General features: G+C 35.7%; 1 protein-coding gene across 5 annotated transcripts in view; it reads left to right on the top strand.

The window, feature by feature from the left end:
• Positions 1 to 27,376, top strand: part of PSD3 (pleckstrin and Sec7 domain containing 3) — a 575,226-nt gene that overhangs the window by 525,123 nt on the left and 22,727 nt on the right. The gene's annotated exons all lie outside the window — the stretch shown is intronic.

Raw genomic sequence — 27,376 nt, 5'->3', positions numbered from 1 at the left:
AAACAACCAGAAAATAGTTAACAAAGGCAATTGTAAGTTCTTACCAATAACTACTTTAAAAATAAATGGATTAAATTTGTCAGTAAAAAGATATGGAATGGCTGATGGATTTAAAAAAGAAAACAAAACAGGAAAAAAGGTTCAACCATATTCTGCCTACAAGAGACTCACTTGGCCATTAAGACAAGCAAACCAAGAGTAAAGGGATGGAAAAAGATATTTGAAGTAAATGGTAACCAAAAACAGAACAGCAGAGATATATACTTCTATCAGACAAAAAAGACTTGAACTAAAAATGGTAAAAAGAGATAAGGCCATTATGTAATGATAAAAGGGTTGATCAAGAAGATATAACTTGTAAATATATATGTGACCAACATGGATCACCTGAATATATAAAGCAAAAATTAACAGAACTAAAAGGAGAAATAAACACTGATACAGTAACAGTTAGGGACTTTAATACCCCATTCTCAACAGTGGATAGGTCATCCAGAGAATCAATAAGGAAAAGGCAATTTTATTTATTTATTTTTAAAGATTTTATTTATTTATTCATGAGAGACAGAGACAGAGAGGCAGAGGGAGAAGCAGGCTCCCAAGGAGCAGAGAGCCCGATGCAGGACTCGATCCCAGGACCCTGGGATCATGACCTGAGCCGAAGGCAGACGCTTAACCATCTGAGCCACCCAGGTGCCCAGGAAACAGCAAATTTAAACAACACTATAGATTAAATGGACCTAAGAGACATATACAGAACATTGTATCCTAAATAGCAGAATATATTCTCATCAAGTACATATGTAACATTTTCTAGGATAGATTATATATTAGGTCACAAAACAAGTCTTAGTGAGTTGAAGATTGAAATCATACCAACTATCTTTTCTGACCACAGTGATATGAAACTAGAAGTCAATAACAAGAGGAAAACTGGAAATTCACAAGTATGTGGAAATTAAATAACACTCTTCTGAATAACCAGTGGATCAAAGAAATTAAAAAGTATCTTGAGACAAACAAAAATACAAAACATACCAAAACATTTGGGATGCAGCAAACGAAGTTCTGGTAGGAGAGTCCATAGCAAAAAACACCTATTTTAAGAAGCAAGAAAAATCCCAAATAAACAACCTAACTATGCCCTAAGGAACTAGAAAAAGAACAGAGCCTACAGTTAGCAGAAGGAAGGAAATAGTAAAGATTAGAGCAGAAATAAATGAGAGAAAAGGAAAACAGAAAAGATTAACCAAACTAAGAGTTCCTTTTTTGAAAAGATTAACAAAATTGACAAAGCTTTAGCTAGACTAGCCAATGAAAAGAAAGGAAACCCAAGTCAACAAATTTACAAATGAAAAAGGAAATATTACAACTGATATACAGAAATACAAAGAATCATAAGAGGCTACTATGAACAATTAAATACCAACAAACTGGCCAACCTAGGAAAAAAATGGAAAACTTCTTAGAAACATACAAAGTACCTTTCCTGAATCAGGAAGAAGGAGAAAGTCTGAATAAGTCAACTAGTAAGGAGATTGAATCAGTAATCAAAAATCTCCTGACAAAGAAAAGCATAGGCCCAGATGGCTTCATCGGTAAATTTTACCTAACATTTAAAGAATTAAAGACAATCCTTCTCAAACTCTTCCATAAAATTAAAGAAGAGGGGACACTCACAAATTTAGTTTACAAGGTCAGTATCATCCTGATACCAGACAAGGAAAATATTCAAAAACTACAGACCAATATTCCTGATGAATATAGATTCAAAAATTCTCAATAAAATAGTAGCAAACCAAATTCAGCAGCACATTAAAAGGATCATTCACTATGATCAAGTAGGATTTATATTTGGATGTAAGGATGGTTCAACATATGCAAATCCATCAATGTGATACATCACATTAATAGAATCAAAGAAAAAAATCATATGACCATCTCAATAGATCCATTAAAAGTATTTGACAAAATTCAACATTCATGATAAAAACTCTTAACAAATTAGGTTGAGAAGCAATATACCTCAACATACTAAAGGACATACATGATAAGTCCATAACTAATATATCAGTGGTGAAATGTTGAAAGCTTTTCCTTTAAGATCAGGAGTAAGACAGGGGTTCCCACTCTCACCACTCCTATTCAAGTAGTACTGGAAGTTCTTGCCAGAGCAATCAGGTGAGGAGAAATAAAAAGCATCAGAATTGGAAAGGAAGATATAAAATTGTCTCTGTTTGCAGATTACTTGATTTTATAAATAGAAAATCCTAAAGAATCCAACAAAAAACTATTAGGCCTAATCAACAGATTCAGTAAAGTTGCAGGATACCAAGTTAACATATAAAAATCAGTAGCATTTTTATACACTAACACTGAATTATCTGAAAAAGAATTTAAAAAAATGATCCTATTTACTAGAGCATTAAGAACAATAAAATACTTTGGAGTAACTTAACCAAAGAGGTGAAAGATCACTACTCTGAAAACTGCAAGACACTGATGAAAGGAATTGAAGAAGACACAAATAGAAAATTATTCTATGTACATGAATTGGAAGAATTAATGTTGTTTCAATGTCCATACTACCAAAAGCCATCAATAGATTCAGTACAATTCCAATTAAAATTCTGATGGCACATTTTGTAGAAGTAGAGAAAACAGTCCTAAATTTTTTTTTTAATTTTATCTATTCATTTGATAGAGAGAGACACAGCGAGAGAGGGAACACAAGCAGGGGGAGTGGGAGAGGGAGAAGCAGGCCCCCCGCAGAGCAGGGAGCCTGACACGGGTCTCGATCCCAGGACCCCGGGATCACGACCCGAGCCGAAGGCAGACGCCCAATGACTGAACCACCCAGGTGCCCCAAAACAGTCCTAAAATTTATATGGAATCACAAAATAGCCAAAGCAATACTGAGAAAGAACAAAGCAGGAGGCATCACACATCCTGATTTCAAGCTATACTATTAAAGCTATAGTAATCAATACAGTGTGATACTGGTATAAAAACAAATAGATCGGGACACCTGGGTGGCTCGGTCGGTTAAGCGTCTGCCTTCAGCTCAGGTCATGATCCCAGGGTCCTGGGATCGAGTCCCACATCGGGCTCCCTGCTCCGCGGGGATCCTGCTTCTCCCTCTGCCTCTGCCTCTCTCTATCTCTCATGAATAAATAAATAAAATCTTAAAAAAAAAAAAAAAAAAGAATAGATCAATGGAACAGAACTGACAGCCCAGAAATAAAACCCAGCATATATGGTCAACCTAATATTAGACAAGGGCGCCAGTAATTCTCAATGGAAAAAAGACAGTCTCAAATAAATGGTACTGGGAAGATTGGATATTCGTATGTAAAAAAAAATGAATTTTTTCACTATTTTACACCACTCATGAAAACTAAGTTGGTATGTATTAAAGACTTGAACGTCAGATCCAAAACCATGAAACTACTAGAAGAAACAAAGGACTAAAGCTCCTTGACATGGATCTTGCCAGTGATTTTTTTCTATTTGACACCTAAAGCACAAGCAACAAAATAAAAAATAAACAAGTGGAACTACATCAAACTGGAAAGCTTCTGCACAGCAAAAGAAACAACAAAGTGAAAAGATAACCTACAGAATGGGAAAAAGATTTCAAAGCATGTTTCTGATTAGAGGCTAATGGCCAAAATATATAAAAATGCCTGCAACTCAATAGCCAATTAAAAAAAAAAAACCTAATTAAAAATGGGCAAAAGACCTAAATAGACATTTTTCCAAAGAAGATACAAAAAACACCAACAGGTACGTGAAAAATGCTCAACATCACTAGTCATTAGGGAAATGAGATTTTCCAGTAAACCTGCCTTATAAGAATTATTAAAACAAGGTCTTGAGAGAGAAGGAAAATGATACAGGGGCGCCTGGGTGGCTCAGTCGTTAAGCGTCTGCCTTCGGCTCAGGTCATGATCCCAGGGTTCTGGGATTGAGCCCCGCATTGGGCTCCCTGCTCGGCGGGAAGCCTGCTTCTCCTTCTCCCACTCCCCCTGCTCTTGTGTTCCCTCTCTCACTATGTATCTGTCAAATGAATAAATAAAATCTTTAAAAAAAAAAAAAAGGAAAATGATATAGATCAGATTCTCAGCTCTACATAAAGAAAGAAAGTGCATCATAGGAGGAATAAGTGAATGTAAAATTTAAAAGAACTTCTATTTTTCTTACTAACATCTAACTGATAACAGTTTGTTCAAAATAATAGGAACAATTACTTGATGATGTATTTATGCACATGTGTACTTATACATATATACATACATGCTTGTATATAAGTGGCATGAATTATAGCAATGATACAAGGAACAGGAGGCTGGAATTTGATGGTTTCTGTTATTATAAAGTATTTGCACTACCTCTGAAATGTTATTTGAATGTAGATTTGGATTAGTTGTAAATGTATATTGCAAACTTTAGGGCAACTACTAGAAAACATTCAAAAATGTAACATACTGAGAAATGAGGAAAATGGAATCATATAAACTGCTCAGTTAAAATCACCAAAAGATGGGAAAAAGGGGAAATGAGTAATAAGAGCAGTGAATAGAAAACAGTAACAAACATGGTAGCTATTAATCCATTTATATCATTAAATGTCAGTGGCCTAAATACACAGAAGACAAATTGTCAGAGTGGATCAAACAGAGAGAAATTTATAACATAAATTCTTATATTAAAAAAGAAGAAAGTTCTCACTTCAAAACCTAATTTTATACCTTAAAGAACTAGTAAAAGGAAACTAGCAGAGAGAATTAATATTAATATACTTTACTGCAGAGATGTAAAATAAGGAATGGCAAAATAATAGAGAAAATCAATGAAACCAAGAGTACTTCGAAAGGTTAACAAAATTGACAAATCTTTAGCTAGATTGAGGAAAAAAGAGAAGACTCAAATAATTAAGATCAGAAATGAAAGAAGGGATGTTACTACTGATTTCACTGAAATAAAAAGGTTTATTAAAAGAGTACTATGAACAATTGTACACTGACAAATTGAATAACCTATATGACAAGTGAACAATTTTTATAAACAAACAACCTACCAAGACTAATCATGCAGAAATACAAAGTCTGACAGACTGATAGGAGATTGAATCAGTACTAATAAACCTCCCAATGAGGAAAAGCCCAGAACCATATAGCCTTACTGGAGAATTCTATCAAAACTTTAAAAAGAATTAAGGCCAGTCCTCCTAAGACTCTTCTAGAAAACTGAGGTGGAGGGAACACTGAACACTTCCAAACTAATTCACCAATACCAAATTCACCAGTATTACACCAATACCAAAACCAAACTAAGATCTTTCAGAAAATTACAGAACAATATCTCTTAGGAATATTGATGCAAAAATCCTCCACAAAACACTAGCAAAGCAAATTTGTTATGCCACATTAACAGAACAAAGAATGTAATCCACATGACTATTTCAATTGATGCAGAAAAATAATTTGACAAAATTCAAACTATTTCCCCTAGAAGCACTCAACAAATCAGGGATAGAAGGAAAATACCTCACATTTATGTATGAAAAACTTAGAGCTAACATCACACTCAATGGTGAAAGACTGAAAGCTTTTCCTCTAATATCAGAAACAAAAGAAGGATGCTTACTCTCACTACTTCTTTTCAACATAGTACTAGAAGTCATAGTAACAATGTTACGGACTAAGTCGTGTTCCCTTTATATTCATATGTTGAAGCCCTAATCCTTAATGTGACTGTATTTGGAAATAGGGCCTTTAAAGAGGTTATTAAGGTTAAATGAAATCATAAGGGTGGGTCCTAATCCAATATAACTGGTATCCTTAGAAGGAGAAACACCAGACATGCACACACACCGAGAAAAGGCCATGTGAGGACACTAAATAAAGCCACCATCTACAAACCACGGAGAGAGGCCTCAGTTGAAACAAAACCTACCAGCATTTTGACCTTGGATTTAACCCTCCAGAACTGTGAGAAAACACATTTTTATTGATTAAGCCACCTAGTTTTTGACATTTTGTTATGACAGCTATGACTGACTAATACACAGAGCAATTAGGTAAGAAAAAGAAATAAAAGGCATCAGCATTAGGAAGGAAGTGTTTAAAGGTGACATGATCTTATATGTAAAAATCCTTGAAGATTACACACACACAAATAAAAAACTGTTAAAACGAATAAACAAGGGGCACCTGGGTGGCACAGTCATTTGAGCAACTGACTTTTGGTTTCAGCTCAGATTGTGATATTGCAGTCATGGGATCAAGCCCCATGTGGGGCTCCGCACTTAGCATGGAGTCTGCTTGAGGTTCTCCCTCTCTCTCTGCCCCTTCCCCCCATGCATGCTTGCTCTCTCTCAAATAAATAAATCTTTTTTTTTAAAGATTTTATTTATTTATTTGAGGGAGAGAGACAGAGAGAGAGCATGAGAGGGGGGAGGGTCAGAGGGAGAAGCAGACTCCCCGCCGAGCAGAGAGCCCGATGCGGGACTCGATCCAGGGACTCCAGGATCATGACCTGAGCTGAAGGCAGTCGCTTAACCAACTGAGCCACCCAGGCACCCAATAAATCTTTTTAAAACACTTATAATAAAGAAAATCAGTAAAGTTACAAAATACACAAATATCAGTTGCTTTTCTATACACTAAAAACAATATAAAAAAGAAATTAAGAAAACAACTCATTTTACAATAGCATCAACAAGAATAAAATACTTAGGGCTGAACTTAACCAAGAAGGTGAAAGACTTGTACAGTGTACACCCCCGTCCCTGACACACCAAGAAAACTCTGTTTAATTTTTGAGAAACTACCTACTATACAGTTTTCTAAAGCAGCTTGAATAGTGAAAATGTTTCAGCACTGAAAAGGGTGATTGAAATTAACAAAGACAAATAAATGGAAGAACATCTTGCTTTCACGGGTTGCAAGACTTAAATTACTGTTAAGGCATCAGTTCTGCCTATAGCAACCTACAGATTCAGTGTGGTTCACAGAGCATTACTAAGTGGCTTTTTTGTTGTTTTGCAAAATAGAAACCTATTCTAAAATTTATAGGGAATCTGAAGGAACCCCAGATAGCCAAAACAATCTTTTTTTTTTTAAATCTTAAAAGATTTTATTTATTTATTTGACACATGGAGATAGTGAGAGGGGGAGCTGCAGGCAGAGGGAGAGGGAGAAGCAGACTCCCCACTGAGCAAGGAGCCCAACGCAGGGCTCCATCCCAGGATCCTGGGGTCATGACCTGAGCTGAAGGCGGACGCTTAGCCAACTGAGCCACCCAGGCGCCCCTAGCCAAAACAATCTTGAAAAAGAACAAAGTTGGGATAAATAATATTAAAAAAAAAAAGTTTAGGGGTGCCTGGATGGTTCAGTCAATTAAATGGCTGCCTTTGGCTCAGGTCATGATCTCGGGGTCCTCGGATCGAGCCTTGCATCAGGCTCTCTGCACAGCAGGGAATCTGCTTCTCCCTCTCCCTCTGACCCTCCCTCCTGCTTGGGCTTTCGCTGGCTCTCTCTCTCTCTCTCAAATAAATAAATAAATTAAAAAAAAAAAAAAGAACAAAGTTGGAGGCCTCACCCTTAGTGATTTCAAAACTTAACTACGAAGCCATAGTAATCAAAACAGTGGAGTCAGTACTGACAGAAAGAAAGATATAAAGACCAATGGAATAGAATGGAGAGCCAGAAATAAACCATTCCATATTGTGGTCAAATGATTTTCAACAAGTTGCTATGACCATTCAAATGAGGAACGGACACTCGTCAACAATTGGTATTTGGAAAAGTGGACTTACACATGAGAAAAAAAAAGAAGTTGAACCCTTATCTTACACCATATATGGTAAGTACCTTAAAATGGATCAAAGACCTAAATGTTAGAGCTAAAATATAAAACTTTTAGAAGAAACAGGAGGGGAAAAACTTCAGACATTGGATTTGGCAATGATTTTTTGGATATAACACCTAAAATACAGGAAACAAAAGAAAGATAGTTGGGTTTCATCAAAATTAAAAAATTTTGCACATCAAAGAACATTATCGACAGAGTGAAAAGGTAACCCATGGAGTGGGACAGATTATCTGCAAATCACATATATTTGATGTAGGATTAACATCTAGAATATATAAAGGATGACACTTCAACAATTAACAACAAAAACAAAACATTTACTTGAATAGATAAGTTTCCAAAGAAGACATATAAATGGTCCATAAGCATTTGAAAATATGTTCAACATCACTGATGATTAAGGAAATACAAACCAAAATCACTATGAGATACCACCTTATACCTGTTAGGATGGCTACTATCAACTCAAAAGAAAATAAGTGTTAGCAAACATGTGGAGTAAAGGAACTCTGTGTACCATCTGGGAAAATGTAAAATGGCATAGCCATCTATGGCAAGCAATTCCTCAAAAAGTTTAAAAAAGAATTACCAAAAAAAAAAAAAAAAATTACCGTATGTTCCAGCAATTGTATTTCTGAGTATATCCCCAAATTCCTTGTTTAAGTTTAATTTAGTTAATATATACTGTAATATTACTGTCAGGGATAGAATTTAGTGATTCATCAGTTGCATATAACAGCCAGTACTCATTACAACAAGTGCCCTCCTTAATGTCCATCACCCAGTTACCCCTTCCCTCCCCCACCTCTCCTCCAGTAATCTTCAGTTTGTTTCCTAGAGTTAAGGGTCTCTTATGGTTTCCCTCCCTCTCTATTGTCATTTTATTTTTCTTTCCCTTCCTCTATGTTTACCTGTTTTGTTTCTTAAATTCCATATATGAGTGAAGTCCTATGGTATTTGTCTTTCTCTAACTGACTTACTTCGCTTAGCATAATACCCTCTAGTTTCATCCACATTGTTGCAAATGGCACGATTTCATTCTTTTTGATGGCTGAGTAATATTCCATTGTTTATACATACCACTTCTTTATCCATTCATCTGTCAGTGGACTTCTGGGCTCTTTCCATTTATTGGCTATTCTGGATATTCCTGCTATAAACATTGGGGTGCAGGTGCCCCTTCAAATCACTATGTTGTATCCTTTGGATAAATCCCTAGAAGTGCAATTGCTGGGTCATAGGGTAGTTCTATTTTCCCCAAAGTAATTGAAAGCAAAGACTCAAGATATTTTTACACCCATGTTCTTAGCAGCATTATTGAGAGTAGCCAAAGTATGGAAGCAGCTCATGTCCCTTGACAGATGAATGCTTAAAGAAAATGGATAAGCACATACACATATACATACATACATACGTATACTAGCCTTTAAAAGGAAGAAAATTCTGAAACATGGTACAACATGGATGAACCTTTAGGACACTATACTAAGTGAAAGAAGCCAGTTATAAAAAGACAAAAACTATGATTTCACTTACATGAGGTGTACCTATAGTAGTGAAATTCATGGAGACAGAAAATGGAATGGTGGTTGCCAGTGGCTGGAAAATGGAATGGTGGTTGCCAGTGGCTGGGAGAGGAAGGAATGAGAAGCTGTTACTTAGCCAGTATAGCATTTTAGTTTGGGATGATGAACAATTGTGGAGATGTATGGTTGTTTTGGTTTCACAGCAGTGTGAATATACTTAATATCACAGAACTGTAGCATTTTTAAAATGATAAATTTTATGTTTAGTGTATTTTACTACAACTTGAAAAAAAGGAAATGCATGTATAAAAGGGAATACTGGAAGTGCTTCACTTTTTCTGCCTGGGGAGCTTATATTTATTGTCCGACTCCAATATCACATTCTTAGTGATGATTTCACATTGAGTGCAGTTGAGTAATATTCCAGTTTTGCTCTGGAAAATGTTTTTCTTTTCTTTCAACTGTTACTTCTCTCTGCCCCCAACACACACACACACACACACACACACTCTCATACACACACACAAACAAGCCCCACCAATTTATATTTTATTTCAGTATTTGAATGCCACATAACTGAGGCCTTTCAAGATAATGTAGTTTTCAGGTTTGGTTCCAGCTTAACTACTTTGTTAAAACTGAAACTCCACTTGATGAAACTTACCAAAATGAGGTATTTCAAAATCTGCTCAGTGTCTGGGTCAATATAATGATACTCAGCTTTTACAAATTTTAGGAAGCAGTTGTTTTCCATTCTTTGTGAAATTACACTGAAATACAAGACTCCAATGAATTCGTTTGATTTCTTATCTAATTTTTGTTTCATAGTAAATCATCTGTCATGAGTAAGGCAGAATATAGGAAATTCATGATTTACGGTTGACCTTTAGAAAGAACATAGAAATTAGAAAGGTTATCTGCTATCAGCACAAGAGCTTTTGTCATTCTTGAAATGAACTGCACTGCTAAGTAGTGGACTTAGACCACCGATGAGTTTATACACTTGATTACTGAGAGAACAGATTCATGTGAAGAATGGGGGTGGGGGTGGTTTTGTAGGTTGTAAGGTTTTGAGATGTCTGGAATCTCAGTAGAAAATAGTATACTTATGAGTCTTTTTAAAAATATTCAGGTATGGGGCGCCTGGGTGGCTCAGATGGTTAAGCGTCGGCCTTCGGCTCAGGTCATGATCCAGGGTCCTGGGATTGAGCCCTGCATCGGGCTCCCTGCTCAGCAGGGAGCCTGCTTCTCCCTCTGCCTCTCTCTCTCTCTCTCTCTCTGTCTCTCATGAATAAATAAATAAAATAAAATCTAAAATAAAAATATTCAGGTATGAATCATTCTTTTCACAATCAAGACTGAGAACCCCTGTTGTGTCTCCATTTTACTTTAACAAAGTATGATCATCCTGAAAATTTTTCAGTGGTTCAGTACACACAGGAAAGTCCTATTTAGGTGGGCTTTTTTCTGTATAAATGAGCTAAATTTATTTATAGAATTATTTTTATCAGAATATTAATTTATATCTTCTCCTGTATACAGTGGAAATAATCTCCCTTATGGGGAAGCACTGACATTTATGATAAACTGTAAAAACAGTGACCCTACAATGATGCAGTCAGGAATCCAGGTATAAAGTGATTGGCTCCTATTTTCTGCCAATTCCATGTCTCAAATGAAGCCTGACACAGGTTCTTCTGGGGACTAGGGAGATATGAGAAGAAAGGTAGAATAATAGAGAAAGAGGGTATACTGCAGGGGTGGAGGGGTGGTGGTTAGGGAAGGAGAAGATCCTCACATTATTATCTGATATCGCTTCCGTCCTAGAAGTCCCAGCCAGCACAGACCCATGTATATTTAAGCCCCAAAAATAGCCTCCACCAGATGGAGCCAATCTGCATCTCAGACTAAAGTAGGTTTTTACTTTCAGAGCTTGACAAAATCATTTCATTAATTTTCAAAATATCAAGAATACTTGTTTTGCAGGATTGAATATTTTCAGCCTTCACTTTCAGGGTTTTACTGAGCTGTACTGTTTTGAACATTTTTTAATTATTGTTGTCCCATTGTTGTTTTTAATACTCAAATATCATAGAATATTTAAGCTGCTTTAACAGCACACCTGCCTAAAAGAAATCTAGTGCGAGCCACATACGTAATTTTAAAATTTTTAGTACCATATCCTAAAAGTAATAAGAAATCAATGAAATTAATTTCATAATGTATTTTTAATTTAATCCAGTGTATACAGAATTTTATTTCAATATGTAAACAGAAAAAAAAAAAACTTACTGAAACATTTCCTCCCCTTTTTTGTACTGAGTCTTTTGAAGTCTGTTGTGTATTTTTTCACTTATTGCACATCTCAATTTGGATTATCCACATTTCAATTTCTCAATAGCTATAGTGGCCAGTGCTATACCATATTAAACATTGTAACTCTATAAGCTTCTTTTTGTTGATGTTTATATAGAGAAAAATCATAATTGTAGCCCTAAAACTCGGTACCACATTTTATTATTTTTTTTAAGATTTTATTTATTTGACAGAGAAAGAGCACGAGTATGCAGAGTGGCAGGCATACAGGGAGAGAGAGAAGCAGGCTCCCCGCTGAGCAGAGAGCCTGATACAGGGCTCAATCCCAGGTCCCCAGGATCATGACCCGAGCCAAAGGCAGACACTTAACTGACTGAACCACCCAGGTGCCCCTCAGTACAACATTTTAAACAATACATGTGGAAAGTCTCAAATAACATTACAATTGAAGGTCAATCATGTAGTTATTTTGAAAACTGTGCCCAGCTGTCAGTAAAGAATTTTCTTGGACTAGGATGTTGCTGGATTTGTTTGTTTAAAGACAGTTATTGGAGTGCCTGGGTGACTCAGTCAGTTAAGTGTCCGACTGTTGGTTTCCACTTGGGTCATGATCTCAGTGTTGTGGGATTGAGCCCCGAGTCTGGCTCCACACTGGGTGAGGAATCTACTTGAGATTCTCCACCCCCCTCGCCCTCCTACCAGTCATGCACATGCTCTCTCTCTCTCTCAAATAAATATTTAAATAAAATCTAAAAACACAGTTATTTGGTGATATGGACACAATATTTTATTTTATTTTTAAGATTTTATTTATTTATTTGACAGAGAGAGACACAGCGAGAGAGGGAACACAAGCAGGGGGAGCGAGAAAGGGAGAAGCAGCAGGCTTCCCGCTGAGCAGGGAGCCCGATGCAGGGCTCAATCCCAGGACCCTGGGATCATGACCTGAGCCGAACGCAGACGCTTAACCACTGGGCCACCCAGGTGCCCCTGGAAGCAATATTTTAAGCACCTTATATTTTATGTGAGTGATTACCGTGTGTGTGTGTGTGTGTGTGTGTATGTAGGCATTTTTACTGTCCTTTAGACACTTCTTAGGAAATTATTTGAGATTGACGTATAATACACTATTATTACTTTTTTCTCTTGCAAGGACTAGGAAATAGATCCCCATTTTGCATATTTTGACCAAACATTGATTTCCAGAAATGAATTACTTGCATTAAGTGGGACAGGACTTGGATGCTAACCAACTCTTGAGTACAGTGCTTTTCAAATGTGTTTATGTTGACTGAAGTTGAAGGCTTTTTCATAGTGCTTCAAGACTTTAAAAGAATTTGATTCTACATTCATTTTAAATAGTGTTTCAAACTTTTCAGCTTAAAATACAAAATGCCTTACATGTACTAAATTTTTATACATTTATACATTAATCATATCAATTTCTTTTATATATCTCATAATAATGTTCTACTGCTATCTCACTTTTCTATTAAAAAGTACTCTTTTTTTGAAGTAGGCAACTTAAAAACTTTTATCGTTTATGCCACTTTTTCATATGAATCAGAATTTTCACAAAACTGTAACCATCCAAAATACAAAATTAGAATGCTGAGGCTAACTACACTGATACACAGTCCAAGTTTTATAAATTGTGTGTTTGTAAAAAACCATTCAAAAAAAAAAATGTAGAAAGTTCCACCTTTCCAATTGATAATGCTTTATAATAAATATTATACATTAAAATTTATAAAGCAGAATTACACTTCATCAACTTCATACTCAGATTTTTAGTTTACTCCCTCCAAAAGATTAATCTGCTTAAAAAACAAGCTTGTAAAGAACTGATAAAGTAGTGTTTCTTATAGTTCTTTATTTCTAAAATAATTAACATAATTCCCAGGATAATCATTCTGGTTTTTTTCTGCTCACAACTCAAACCCTCCAAAATTGATAATGCCCAAATATTAAGGACAGATTTATGAATAAATTTTGAAGTCAGGCAGTTAACAGTCCATTAACTCTTATTTAATCTGTATCCTATTTTTCTCCTTCAAAATGAGAAAAGAGTACTTTGAGTATGATCATCTTAAAATACCACTGCATGGATAAAGAAAAACTAACATTTACTGTTATTTTTGTCTTGTGCTTAATAATTTAAAGCAATCAAAATTGCTTTAGAAATAACCATGTGTGTCATGTGCTCTCTTTTAGAAATGTGGCTTATTCACATTAAAAATCTATTTAATATAATCAAAATTTCAAAATTTATATTTCTGATGACTACCAAATGTAATAATATAGAATGGTGTGAGAAAACTAAGTCTAATTTTTATAAGCACTTTGTAAATAGGTAAAACTAGAAAGGAGATATCATTTTTTCAGGTAGATATATTTTGGCTTGCTCACATCAGAATTTACTTTGTATCATCAGTTGCACAAACAAAAAATTATGTAGGACACTACACAGAGAATGAAGTGATATTCAACAAGGAATATTTGACTTGTGAACCTGCAATTCTTTTTTTTTAATACAGGGGATTACTTTTTGTTTTTCAAATGAATCCAAATTTATATTTTACCAGTATTAAATCTTAATAGTAACAGAATAATCTATTTGAATAATAGGAATCTTCCTTCTGGATTGATTCCAAACTATCAAAGATCTGTAAAACTATTTTTATTTTATTATCATGATGTTGTTTACAAACACAAATAATTTTTCATTATAAAATAAAGCCTAGAAACTAGAAGTTACCCAGATAGCTTTCAAAAGAGAAATTAAAAAAATATCTTGAGACAAATGAAAATGGAACTACAACATATCAAAACTTAAGGGATACATGAAAAGCAATTCTCAGAGGGAAGTTTATAGCAATAAATGCCTACATTAAGTAAATAAACAACCTAATTTTAAACTTCAAGGTATTAGAAAAAGAAGTACAAACCAAACCCCAAATTAGAAGAAAAAAGGAAATAATAAAGGTCAGAGTGGAAATAAATAGTCTAAAAAAGACAGTAGAAAAGATCAATGAAACAAAGAGTTCCATTTTTGAAAAGATAAACAAAATAGACAGACTTAAGAAAAAAAGAGGACTTGGGGCACCTGGGTGTCTCAGTCATTAAGCATCTGCCTTCAGCTCAGGTCATGATCCCAGGGTCCCGGGATCAAGCCCCGCATTGGGCTCCCTGCTCTAGGGAAGCCTGCTTCTCCCTCTCTCACTCCCCCTGCTTGTGTTCCCTCTCTCGCTGTGTCTCTCTCTGTCAAATAAGTAAATAAAATCTTTAAAAAAGAAAAGAAAAAGGAAAGTAAAATTGGAAATGAAGCACATTACAACTGATATCACAGAAAATACAGTCATTCATAAAAGACTACTATATGCCAACAAATTAGACAACATAAAACAAAAAAAGGATAAATTCCTAGAAATCACTATCTTACCAAGACTAAATCATGAAAAAATAGAAAAACTGAACAGACGAATTACTAATAAGGAGATTGAATCAGCAATCAGATACCTCCCAAAAAGTAAAAATCCAATTCTTCAAAGAAGAATTAATGCCAATCCTTATCAAACTATTCCAAAAAAAAATAAAGAGGAGGGAACACTTTCAAATTACATTACCCTGATACCAAAGCCAGACAGGGATACAGCAAAAAAGGCCAAATCGCTGATGAACATAGATGCAAAAGATCCTCAATAAAATACTGGCAAACTGAATGCAACAACATACTGAAAAGATCATACTCCATGATCAGATGGGGTTTATTCCAGAGATGCAGGGATGTTTTGACATCTGCAAATCAATAAATGTGATGTACCACATGATCAAGATTAAGTATAAAAACTATATGATTGTCTCAGTAGACTCAGAAAAAGCATTTGACAATATTTAACATCCTTTTATGATAACTCTCAACAAACGAGGTAGGAAGAGGATGTATCTCAACGTAGTAAGGGCTGTATGTGACAAGCCCATAGCTTATATCATACTCAACACTGGAATGCTAAAAGCAGGAACATTGGCCGAGGATACCTACTCTCAACATTTTATTCAACATAGTACTGGAAGTCCTAGCCAGAGGAGTTAGGTAAGAAAAAGAAATACAAATCAAAAAGAAGGAAGTAAAATTACCTCTGTTTGCAGATAACATGGTATTATATCTAGAAAACCCTATAGAGTTCAACAGAAACACTATTAGAATTAATAAATGAACTCAGTAAAGTTACAGAATATAAATCAATATACAAAAATCAGCTATGTTTCTATATATAAACAGTGAACTATCAGAAACAGATTTTAAGTAAATCCCATGTACAGTAGCATCCAAATCAGTAAAATACTTAGGAATAAATTTAATGAAGTGGAAGGCTGTACACTGAAAACTATAAGACACTGATGAAAGAAATTGAAGAGGGCACAAAAATATGGGAAAAGTATTTTGTGTTTATGGATTGGGATAATATTGTTGAAGTGTCCAGACCAGCTAAAGCAGTCTACAGATTCAATGCAATCCCTATCAAAATTGCAATACCATTTTTCACAGAAGTAGAACAAAAAAATCCTAAAATTTGTGTGGAACCACAAAAGACATCAAATAGCCAAATCAATTTTTTTCCCTTTTTTTAATTTTATTTTTTATTATTTTTCATCATGTTAAGTATACTTTTCTTTGCCTTCTGTATGATTGGTTGATTGATTTGGTTTCTGGAGTAGAAGTTAATGACACATTACTTACAGATAACACCCAATGCTCATCATAGCAAGTGCCCTCCTTAAATACCCATCACCCATTTAACCCATCCCACACCCACCTCCCTCCATCAACCTTCAGTTTTTTCTCTGTTGTTAAGGGTGTCTTATGATTTGCTTCCCTCTCTTGTTTTTTTTTTTTTTTCTTCTCATATGTTCATCTGTTTTGTTTCTTAAATTCCACATGGGTGAAATCATATGGTATTTGTCTTTCTCTGACTTACTTCACTTAGCATAATTCTCTCTAGCTCCATCCACATCATTGCAAATGGCAAGATCTCATTCATTTTTATGGCTGAGCAATATTCCATTGTATATATATACCACCTCTTCTTTATCCATTCATCAGTCAGTGGACAATTGGGCTACTTCTATAATGTGGCTACTGTAAATAATTCTGGTATAAATGTTGGTGTTCATGTATCTCTTTGAATTAGCATTTTGGTATCCTTCAGATAAATACCAGTAGTGCAATTGTTGGATCACAGGGTAGTTCTATTTTTAACTTTTTGAGGAACCTCCATACTCTTTTCTACAATGGCTGCACCAGTTTGCATTTCCACCAGCAGTGCAAGAGGGTTCCCCTTTCTCCACATCTTTACATCCTCGCCAACACCTGTTGTTTCCTGTGTTGTTGATTTCAGCTATTCTGACTAGTATGAGGTGGTATCTCATTGTAGTTTTGATTTGTATTTCCCTAATGATGAATGATATGAGCATCTTTTCATGTGTCTGTTGGCCATCAGTTTGTCTTCTTTGGAAAAATGTCTATTCATGTCTTCTGCCCATTTTTCAGTTGGGTTATTCTTTTATTGGGTGTTGAGTTTTATAAGTTCTTTACATATTTTGGATACTAAGCCGTCATCAGATATGTCATTTGCAAGTATCTTCTCCCATTCCATAGGATTCCTCTTAGTTTTATTGATTGTTTCCTTTGCTGTGTGAACATTTTTATTTTGATGTAGTTCGAATAGTTTATTTTTGCTTTTGTTTCCCTTGCCTCTGAGACGTATCTAGAAAAATGTTGCTATGGCCGATGTCAGAGAAGTTACTGCTTGTACCCTCTTCAAGCATTTTTATGATTTCAAGTCTCACATTTCAGTCTTTAATCTATTTTGAGGTTTTTTTTATGTATGGTATAAGAAAGTGGTCCAGTTTCATTCTTCTGCATGTAGGTGTCCAGTTTTCCCAACATCATCTGTTGAAGACTGTCTTCAGTTAACAAAACTAAAAGGTAACCTATGGAATAGGAGAAGATATTTGTAAATGGCTTAACTGATAAAGGGTTAATATCTAAAATATATAAAGAACTTACAAAACTCAAAACCCAAGAAACAAATAATCCAGTTTAAAAATGGGTGGAAGACATAAGTTGACATTTTTCCAAAGAAGACATACAGATAGCCAGCAGATACGAAAAGATGCTTAACCTCATTCATCATCAGGGAAATGCAACTCAAAACCACAATGTAATGATTACCTTGTCAGAATAGTTAAAATTAACAACACAGGAAACAACAGCTCTTGGTGAGGATGTGGAGAAAGGGGAACCCTCTTGCACTGTCGGTGGGAATGCAAACTGGTGCAGCCACTCCAGAAAACAGTATCAGTGTTCCTCAAAAAGTTAAAAATAGAACTACTCTATCACCCAGCAATCTCAGTACTTGGTATTTACCCAAAAGATACAAAAACACTAATTGAAAAGGTTACATGCACACATAATGCAGGATTATCTGCAATAGCCAAATTATGGAAACAGCCCAAGTGTCCATGACTGATGATTGGATAAAAAAGATGTGGTATATAAATATATGTGTGTGTGTGCACACACGCACACGTGTGTGTGGTGGAATATTACTCAACCATAATAAAGAATGAAATCTTGCCATTTGCAATGATGTGGATGGAGCTAGAGATTATTATGCTAAGCGAAATAAGTCAGTCAGAAAAAGACAAATACCATATGATTTCACTCATGTGGAATCGAAGAAATAAAACAAATCAACCAAAGAGGAAGAAAAGACAGAGGGAGGAAAACCAAGAAGCAGACTCTTAACTGTAGAAAACAAACTGATGGTTTACCAGAAGGGGAAGTGGATTGGGAGATGGGTTAAATAAGTGATGGGATTAAGGAGTGCACTTATGATGAATACTAGGCAATGTATGGAAGTGCTGAATCACTGTATTGTATACTTCAAACTAATATTGCACTTTATGTGAACTAACTGGAATTTAAATAAAAACTTTTGCAAAAATTCTCACCAAAATACTAGCCAAGAGGATCCAACAGTACATTAAAAGGATTATTCACCACGACCAAGTGGGATTTATCCCTGGGCTGCAAGGTTGGTTCAACATCCACAAATCAATCAACGTGATACAATACATTAACAAAAGAAAGAACAAGAATCATATGATCCTCTCAATAGATGCAGAAAAAGCATTTGACAAAGTACAGCATCCTTTCTTGATCAAAGCTCTTCAGAGTATAGGGATAGAGGGTACATACCTCAATACCATAAAAGCCATCTATGAAAACCTACAGCAAATATCATTCTAAATGGGGAAAAACTGAGACCTTTCCCCCTAAGGTCAGGAACACTGCATGGATGTCCACTATCACCACTGCTATTCAACATAGTATTGGAAGTCCTAGCCACAGCAATCAGACAACAAAGAAATCAAAGGCATCCAAATCGGCAAAGAAGAAGTCAAACTCTCACTTTTTGCAGATGATATGATACTTTATGTGGAAAACCCAAAAGACTCCACCCCAAAACTGCTAGAACTCATACAGGAATTCAGTCAAGTGGCAGGATATAAAATCAATGCACAGAAGTCAATGGCATTCTATACACCAACAACAAGACAGAAGAAAGAGAAATTAAGGAGTCGATCCCATTTACAATTGCACCCCAAACCATAAGATACCTAGGCATAAATCTAACCAAAGAGGCAAAGGATCTGTACTAAGAAAACTATAAAATACTCATGAAAGAAATTGAGGAAGACACAAAGAAATGGAAAAATGTTCCATGCTCATGGATTGGAAGAACAAATATTGTGAAGATGTCAATGCTACCTAGAGCAATCTACACATTCAATGCAATCCCCATCAAAATACCATCCACTTTTTTCATAGAAATGGAACAAATAATGCTAAAATTTGTATGGAACCAGAAAAGACCCCGAATAGCCAGAGGAATGTTGGAAAAGCAAAGCAAAGCTGGCAGCATCACAATTCCGGACTTCCAGCTCTATTACAAAGCTGTCATCATCAAGACAGTATGGTACTGGCACAAAAACAGACACATAGATCAATGGAACAGAATAGAGAGCCCAGAAATGGACCCTCAACTTTATGTCAATTCATCTTTGACAAAGCAGGAAAGAATGTCCAATGGAAAATGACAGTCTGTTCAACAAATGGTGTTGGGAAAATTGGATAGCCACATGCAGAAGAATGAAACTGGACCATTTCCTTACACCACACACAAAAGTAGACTCCAAATGGTTGAAAGACCTCAATGTGAGAGAGGAGTCCATCAAAATCCTAAAGGAGAACACAGGCAGCAACCCCTTCGACCTCAGCCGCAGCACCCTTCAACCTCAGCTGCAGCAACTTCTTCCTAGAAACACCGCCAAAGGCAAGGGAAACAAGGGCAAAAATGAACTATTGGTACTTCATCAACATAAAAAGCTTTTGCAAAGCAAAGGAAACAGTCAACAAAACCAAAAGACAACCGACAGAATGGGAGAAGATATTTGCAAATGACATATCAGATAAAGGGCTAGTCTCCAAAATCTATAAAGAACTTATCAACCTCAACACCCAAAGAACAAAGAATCCAATCAAGAAATGGGCAGAAGACATGAACAGACATTTTTCCAAAGAAGACATCCAAATGGCCAACAAACACATGAAAAAGAACTCAATATCGCTCGGCATCAGGGAAATCCAAATCAAACCTCAATGAGATACCCCCTTACACCAGTCAGAATGGCTAAAATTAACAAGTCAGGAAACGGCAGATGTTGGTGGGGATGCGGAGAAAGGGGAACCCTCCTACACTGTTGGTGGGAATGCAAGCTGGTGCAGCCACTCTGGAAAACAGTATGGAGGTTCCTCAAAAAGTTGAAAATAGAGCTACCGTACGATCCAGCAATTGCACTACTGGGTATTTACCCCAAAGATACAAAAGTAGGGATCCGAAAGGGTACATGCACCCTGATGTTTATAGCAGCAATGTCCACAATAGCCAAACTGTGGAAAGAGCCGAGATGTCCATCGACAGATGAATGGATAAAGAAGATGTCGTATATATATATACAATGGAATATTATGCAGCCATCAAAAGGAATGAGATCTTGCCATTTGCAACAACGTGGATGGAACTGGAGGGTATTATGCTGAGTGAAATAAGTCAAACAGAGAAAGACATGTATCATATGACCTCACTGATACGAGGAATTCTTAATCTCAGTAAACAAACTGAGGTTTGCTGGAGTGGGTGGTGGGGTGGGAGGGATGGGGTGACTGGGTGATAGACACTGGGGAGGGTATGTGCTCTGGTAAGTGCTGTGAATTGTGCAAGACTGTTGAATCTCAGATCTGTACCTCTGAAACAAATAATGCAATATATGTTAAGAAAAAAAAAAGAAGATAGGAGGGGAAGAATGAAGGGGGGGAAATCGGAGGGGTAGACGAACCATGAGAGATGATGGACTCTGAAAAACAAACTAAGGGTTCTAGAGGGGAGGGGGGTAGGAGGATGGGTTAGCCTGGTGATGGGTATTGAGGAGGGCACGTTCTGCATGGAGCACTGGGTGTTATGCACAAACAATGAATCATGGAACACTACATCTAAAGCTAATGATGTAATGTATGGGGATTAACATAACAATAAAATAATAATAAAAAAAACTTTTTGAAAAGACTATCTTTTTCCCATTGTATATTCCTTCCTCCCTTGTTGAAGATTAATTGACCATGTAGTTATGGGTTCATTTCTGGGTCTTCTATACTGTTCTGTTGATCTCTGCATCTGTATTATGCCAGTACCCTAATGTTTTGACTATTACAGATTTGTAATATAACTTAACATCTAGAATTGTGATACCTCCACTTTTGTATTTTTCAAGATTGCTTTGGCTATTCGAGGTCTTTCGTGGTTCTATACAAATTTTAGGATTCTAGTTCTGTGAAAAATGCTGTTGTATTTTGATAGGGATTACATCAAATCTGTAGATTGCTGTGGGTAGTTTAGACATTTTCAATATTTGTTCTTTCAATCCATGAGCATGGAATGTCTTTCTGTATCTTGACATTGTCTTAAATCTCTTTCATCAGTATTTTGTAGTTTTCAGAGTACAGTTCTTTCATCTCTTTAGTTATATTTATTCCTAGGTATCTTACTGTTTTTGATGCAGTTGTTAATGGGATTTTTTCTTGAGTTTTCTTTTTGCTTCTTTATTATTATAGTATAGGAATTCAACAGATTTCTATACATTGATTTTGTATCCTGCAATGTTACTGAATTCATTTAGAAGTTCTAGTGATTTTTAGGTGGAGTCTTTAGAATTTTCTATTTTTGTTTCTGGTCATATGCAAATACTGAAAGTTTTACTTCTTCCTTACCAATTTGGATGCATTTTATTTCGTTATGTTGTCTAATTGCTATGGCTAAGACTTACAGTACTATGTTGAATAAAAGTGGTAAGAGTGGACATCCTTGTCTTGTTCCTCACCTGAGTGGAACGGTTCACCGTTTTTCCCCATTGAGTATGATATTGGATGTGGGTTTTTCATATAAAGCCTTTATTATGTTGAAGTATGTTCTGTCTAGACCTACTTCACAGAGGATGTTTATCATGAATGGATGTAGTACTTTGTCAGATGCTTTTTCTATATCCATTGAAATGTGGTTTTTATCCTTTCTGTATTGCTGTGATATCCGTTTGGTTGTTTTGGAAATACTGAACCACCTTGCATCCTGGGAATAAATCCCACTTGATATGGTGTATGTTTTTTTTTTTAATTTTGAGAGAGAGAGAGAGAGAGTATGCATGCACGTGGGTGTGGGGCAGAGGGAGAGAATCTTCATGCAGACTCCCCCTAAGCATGGACCGCCCCCCACCAATGCAAGGCTCAGTCTCATGACCCATGTAACACCTGAGCCAAACCAAGAATCAGACACTTAAACAACTGAGCCACAACCCCTGGTGTGTAATATTTTTAATGTTTTGTTGGATTTGGTTTGCTAAGATTTTTTGAGAAGTTTTGCATCTATATTCATGAGAGAGATTGGCTTGTAGATCTCTTTTTTTTTTGTGGTGTCTTGGCAAGCAGTCTTGAGAAAGAAGAACAAACCTGGAGGCATCATAAGTCCTGACTTTAAACTATACTACAAATCTATAAATCAACACAGTATGGTACTGACATAAAAAAAAAAAAAAACAGACACACAGATCAGTGGAACAGAATAGAGAACCCAGAAATAAACTCACAGAAATTTGTTCAGTTGATTTTTGACAAGGCAGCCAAGAATAGATAATGGGGAAAAGACTGTCCCCTCAATAAGTGGTTTTAGGAAAACTGAATATCCACATGGAAAAGAATGAAAATGGACCTCTTATTTTCTCCTTTACACAAAAATCAACTCCAGTTGGATTAAATCTTTTAATATAAGCCCTGAAACCATAAAACTCCTAGAAGAAAACATAAAGAGTAAGCTCCTAGACAGTGGTCTTGACAATACATTTTTAAATTTAGGAACAAGAACAAAAATTAGTGGGACTACATCAAACTAAAAAGCTCTACACAATGAAGGAAACCATTAACAAAATAAAAAGGCAACCTACTAAATGGGACGAGACATTTACCCTGTTGGTGTAAATGTTAACTGGTACAGTGACTATGGCGTTTGGCACTGAGGCGCCTCAAAAAATTAAAAACAGAACTACCTGGTGCACCTGGGTGGCTCAGTTGGTTAAGCATCTGCCTTCAGCTCAGGTCATGATCCAGGGTCCTGGGATTGAGCCCCACGTCAGGCTCCCTGCTCAGAGGGGAGTCTTTTTCTCCCTCTTCCTCTGTCCCCACCTCTCTCTCGTGTGTGTGTGTGCACTCTCTCAAATAAATAAAATCTTTTTTAAAAAGGTAGAACTACCAATAGTCCCACTTCTGAATATATAGACAAAGGAAACAAAATAATTATCTGAAGGAATAACCTGTACTCTCATGTTTATAGCAGAATGGTTTACAATAGCCAAAGTATGGAAAAAACTGAAGTGTCTGTCTACAGATGAATGGATAAAGAAGATGAGGTATATATACATGATGGAATATTATGCAGCCTCTAAAAAAGAATGAACTCTTGTCATAGGCAGCAAACATGAATGAATCTGGAGAGCATTATGCTAACTGAATTAAGTTAGATATCAAAAGATAAATACTACACAGTATCACTTGTGGTATTGTGACATATGGGATTTTTTTTTTTAAGTTGAATTTATAGCAATGGAGAGTATAAAAGTCATTTTCAGGCATTGAGGTGTGGGGGAAGTAGGGAACAGCTGGTAAAAGTATGTAATAAGTTAAAAGTATGGTTATAAGTTATAAGATGGATGAGATCTGAGGAAATAATATATAACATGGTGACTACAGTTAATAACACTGTTGAATAATTGAAAGTTTCTGAGAGTAGAACTTAAATGTTTTCACACAAAAAATATTTGTATATACATATATATAAATATGTAAAGTGATGGGTGTGTTAACGCAATGAAGTGACTTTTTTCATGATATATATGTATATTAAATCCTCATACTGTATACTTTAAATATCTCACATTAAATTGTCAATTAAAAAAACTAATAAAGCAACATAGAGGAAATGTAATCCATATAATAACAAATTGTAATTTTTCAGGATTTTTGCAGTATCCAGAAGGTATTTCCTGAACATCAATAGTGACCATTAATTTTAAATAAATTAATAAATAATTAAACCTCTTACATTGCATAAATCAGTTATTCCAGAGGGAGAGGAAGATGGCAGCAGAGTAGGAGGACCCTAGACTAATGTTGTTCCATGAACACAAACTAGGTAACTATCAAATCCTAAATAACCCAGAAATTGACATGAAGACTGACAGAACAAACTCCACAACTAAAGGAAGAGAAGACATTGAATATGGTAAGGAGTGCAGAGAAGTGATTTGGGGAAGAAACAGATGCGAGGTACTACAGAGGGGAGAGAAGTGTGGCTGTAGAGAAGGATAAAAGAGGAGCACACAGGGGAACACACAAGGAGAACATTTCCTCAAAGCCATTGGTTTGGAAGACGAGGGGCTGGATTTTATGTGTTCTTGCCGTCAGAGGGGCTTAGAGCCTGGAGTTTTAAAGGTCAGCAGGCTTGCCTGGCATAGAGACCAGAAGGCACTGTGCTGCTCCTGAAGAGAAGGCAGGCAAAGCAGAGGGAACTAGACATCATTAATGCTAAGCAAAATAAGTCAGTCAGGGAAAGACAAATACCATATGATTTCACTCATATGTGGAATTTAAGAAACAAAACAAATTAATAAAGGGACAAAAAAAGAAACAAACCAAGAAAGTCTCTTAAGTGTAGAGAACAAACTGATGGTTACTAGAAGGGAGGTGGATGGGCAGATGGGTTAAAGAGGTGATGGGGATAAAGGAATGCACTTGTTGTGATGAGCACCAGGTGATGAATGGAAGTGTTTTTAAATCACTATGTTGTACAAACTATTACACTGTATGTTCACTAACTGGAATATAACTGGAATATAAAAACTTTAAAAAATGTATTAAAAAAATCAGTTGTTCTTCAGTTAAGTTGGGAGCAGGGAGACAAATGGATAAGCAAAATAAATATGGTATACCACAAAATGAAATAGTACTTAGCAATAAAAGGAAACAAACTATTGATTTGCACAATATGGATGAATCTTAAATATAATTTGCTGAGTAAAAGAAACCAGTTTTATGCCATTTTGAAAAAGGGAAATCTGTAGGGATGGAGGACATCAGTAATTTTCAAGAATTGGTAGGGGAGAGGAATTAACTAAAAGAGGGACGCAGGAGGCAATTTTCTATATACAGTGAACACATCTAGTACCTAGATTTGGTTTCTAAATACCGTTGTCCAGCAAGAAGAACTGAACTTCTTGGAGACATTTCTTCCAGGGTCGAGATAAGGAAAATTTAAGATGAGCTTAGAAGCATCTTCTTGTGGTACCTAAAAGAAATGCTTGAAAAACAAAAAAGGAAAAAGAGGGAGGCATGTTCAAAGGAGACAGAAGCCTCCTTGATAGAACTCCTAGTGGCCAAAGCTGAAAAAAATGGAGCAATAAATTTAATAATGATAGTGTTTTATTATAATGCAAAAGAATAAGATTATATCCATGTGTCCACACTTACAGAAGAATTCCAATTACTAATGTAGAACAAATGAGGGAAATAAAAAAACACCATTAGAGCAGCACAATAATAATTGTCATAGGCAGGATCCACTGAAGAATGCTCATATTAGTGTTCTGAAGTTTAAGGAGAAACAGGCTATTTTCATAGTCACAAATTTTCCCCAAAACATTTGCAAAAGAAAATTGTAACATTACAGAATAGAAACTTGTCAGACAGCACCTTAACCAAGTAATCAAGGTTAATACCACTAGTCATAAAACATATATACCCTCATCTGATGCACTGAGAGGGTGCATCAGTATGATATCCTTCCCAAAAATGTACAACCTCAATCTAATCAAACAAACCTAAATTGGGGATATTCTATAACATAACTACCAGTTCTAATACTCTTCAAAATGTCAAGGTCATGAAAGACAAGGAAGGAGTGAGGTTCTGTTGGTGACTGGAGAAAACTAAGAAATCATAACAACTACATGCACTGTGGGATCATGGATAGGATCCTGGAACAGAAAAAAAAATTAATGAAAAAATTGGTAAAGTCTGAATAAAGTCTTAAGTTTAATTCATAGCAATAGCATTATTGCTTTCTTCATTTTGAAATTTTTACTATGGTTATGTACGTTGTTAACATTAGGGGGAAGTGGGTAATAGGCAGATGGGAATGTATGTACTATCTTTACAAATCTAAAATCTCAAAATTAAAAATTAAGTATAGATGTCTAAGGGCCCAGTGTTGTTTTTATATATCTCACAATAATCAAATAGCAGTGGAGAAAAAAAGACTATTTTAATTTGATCACCAAATAAACACTTTCGATAATTATTAATTTTCTCGTTTCTTTTAAATATATTTTGGGAAAAAATAATAAATAAATATATTTTGGTTGTGGTTATTTGGAAGTTTTAATAAAAATATTCACTAATCAATATCTAATAAGCAATTAAACCAGAGGTGATTGAGGAAATTGAACAGGTGAACTAAGACAAATGCTCTTAATTTGGTGCTGTGTTTTTTAGCAGTATATCAGAGTTTATTAATTTTCTTGTTCTCTTCATTCCTCTTTATTAATTGAATGTAACCATCTATTTTCTGCCTCCTTCATACTTAATGTACATTAGAATCTCAGAGTTAAATTTGCCCTCCTTGAAGGATCAGAGGTTTTTTTTTAAGATTTTTTATTTATTTGGGGTCAAGGGGAGAGCAGAACAGGGGGGAAGAGCAGAGGGAGAGAGAGAAACAGGCTTCCTGCTGAGCAAGGAGCCAGATGTGGGTCTCAATCTCAGGACCTTGAGATCATGACCTGAGGCCAAGGCAGATGCTTAACCAACTGAGCCACTCAGGCACCCCGGAACAGAGATTTTAAAAAAGATTGGCCAATTACAGGTTTTCTCAGTGGCTGTTAGGGTGGGGCAACTTTTATGGCAGTTGAGAAAGTAGTCGCTATAAGATGCCAAA

Source organism: Mirounga angustirostris, unplaced genomic scaffold, assembly GCF_029215605.1.
Source record: "Mirounga angustirostris isolate CCGP_5_RB_7025 unplaced genomic scaffold, mMirAng1.0.hap1 SCAF_2, whole genome shotgun sequence".
NCBI lineage: Eukaryota > Metazoa > Chordata > Mammalia > Carnivora > Phocidae > Mirounga > Mirounga angustirostris.
Note: the sequence above shows the minus strand (reverse complement) of the source record. Positions and strands in the feature narration are given on the sequence as shown.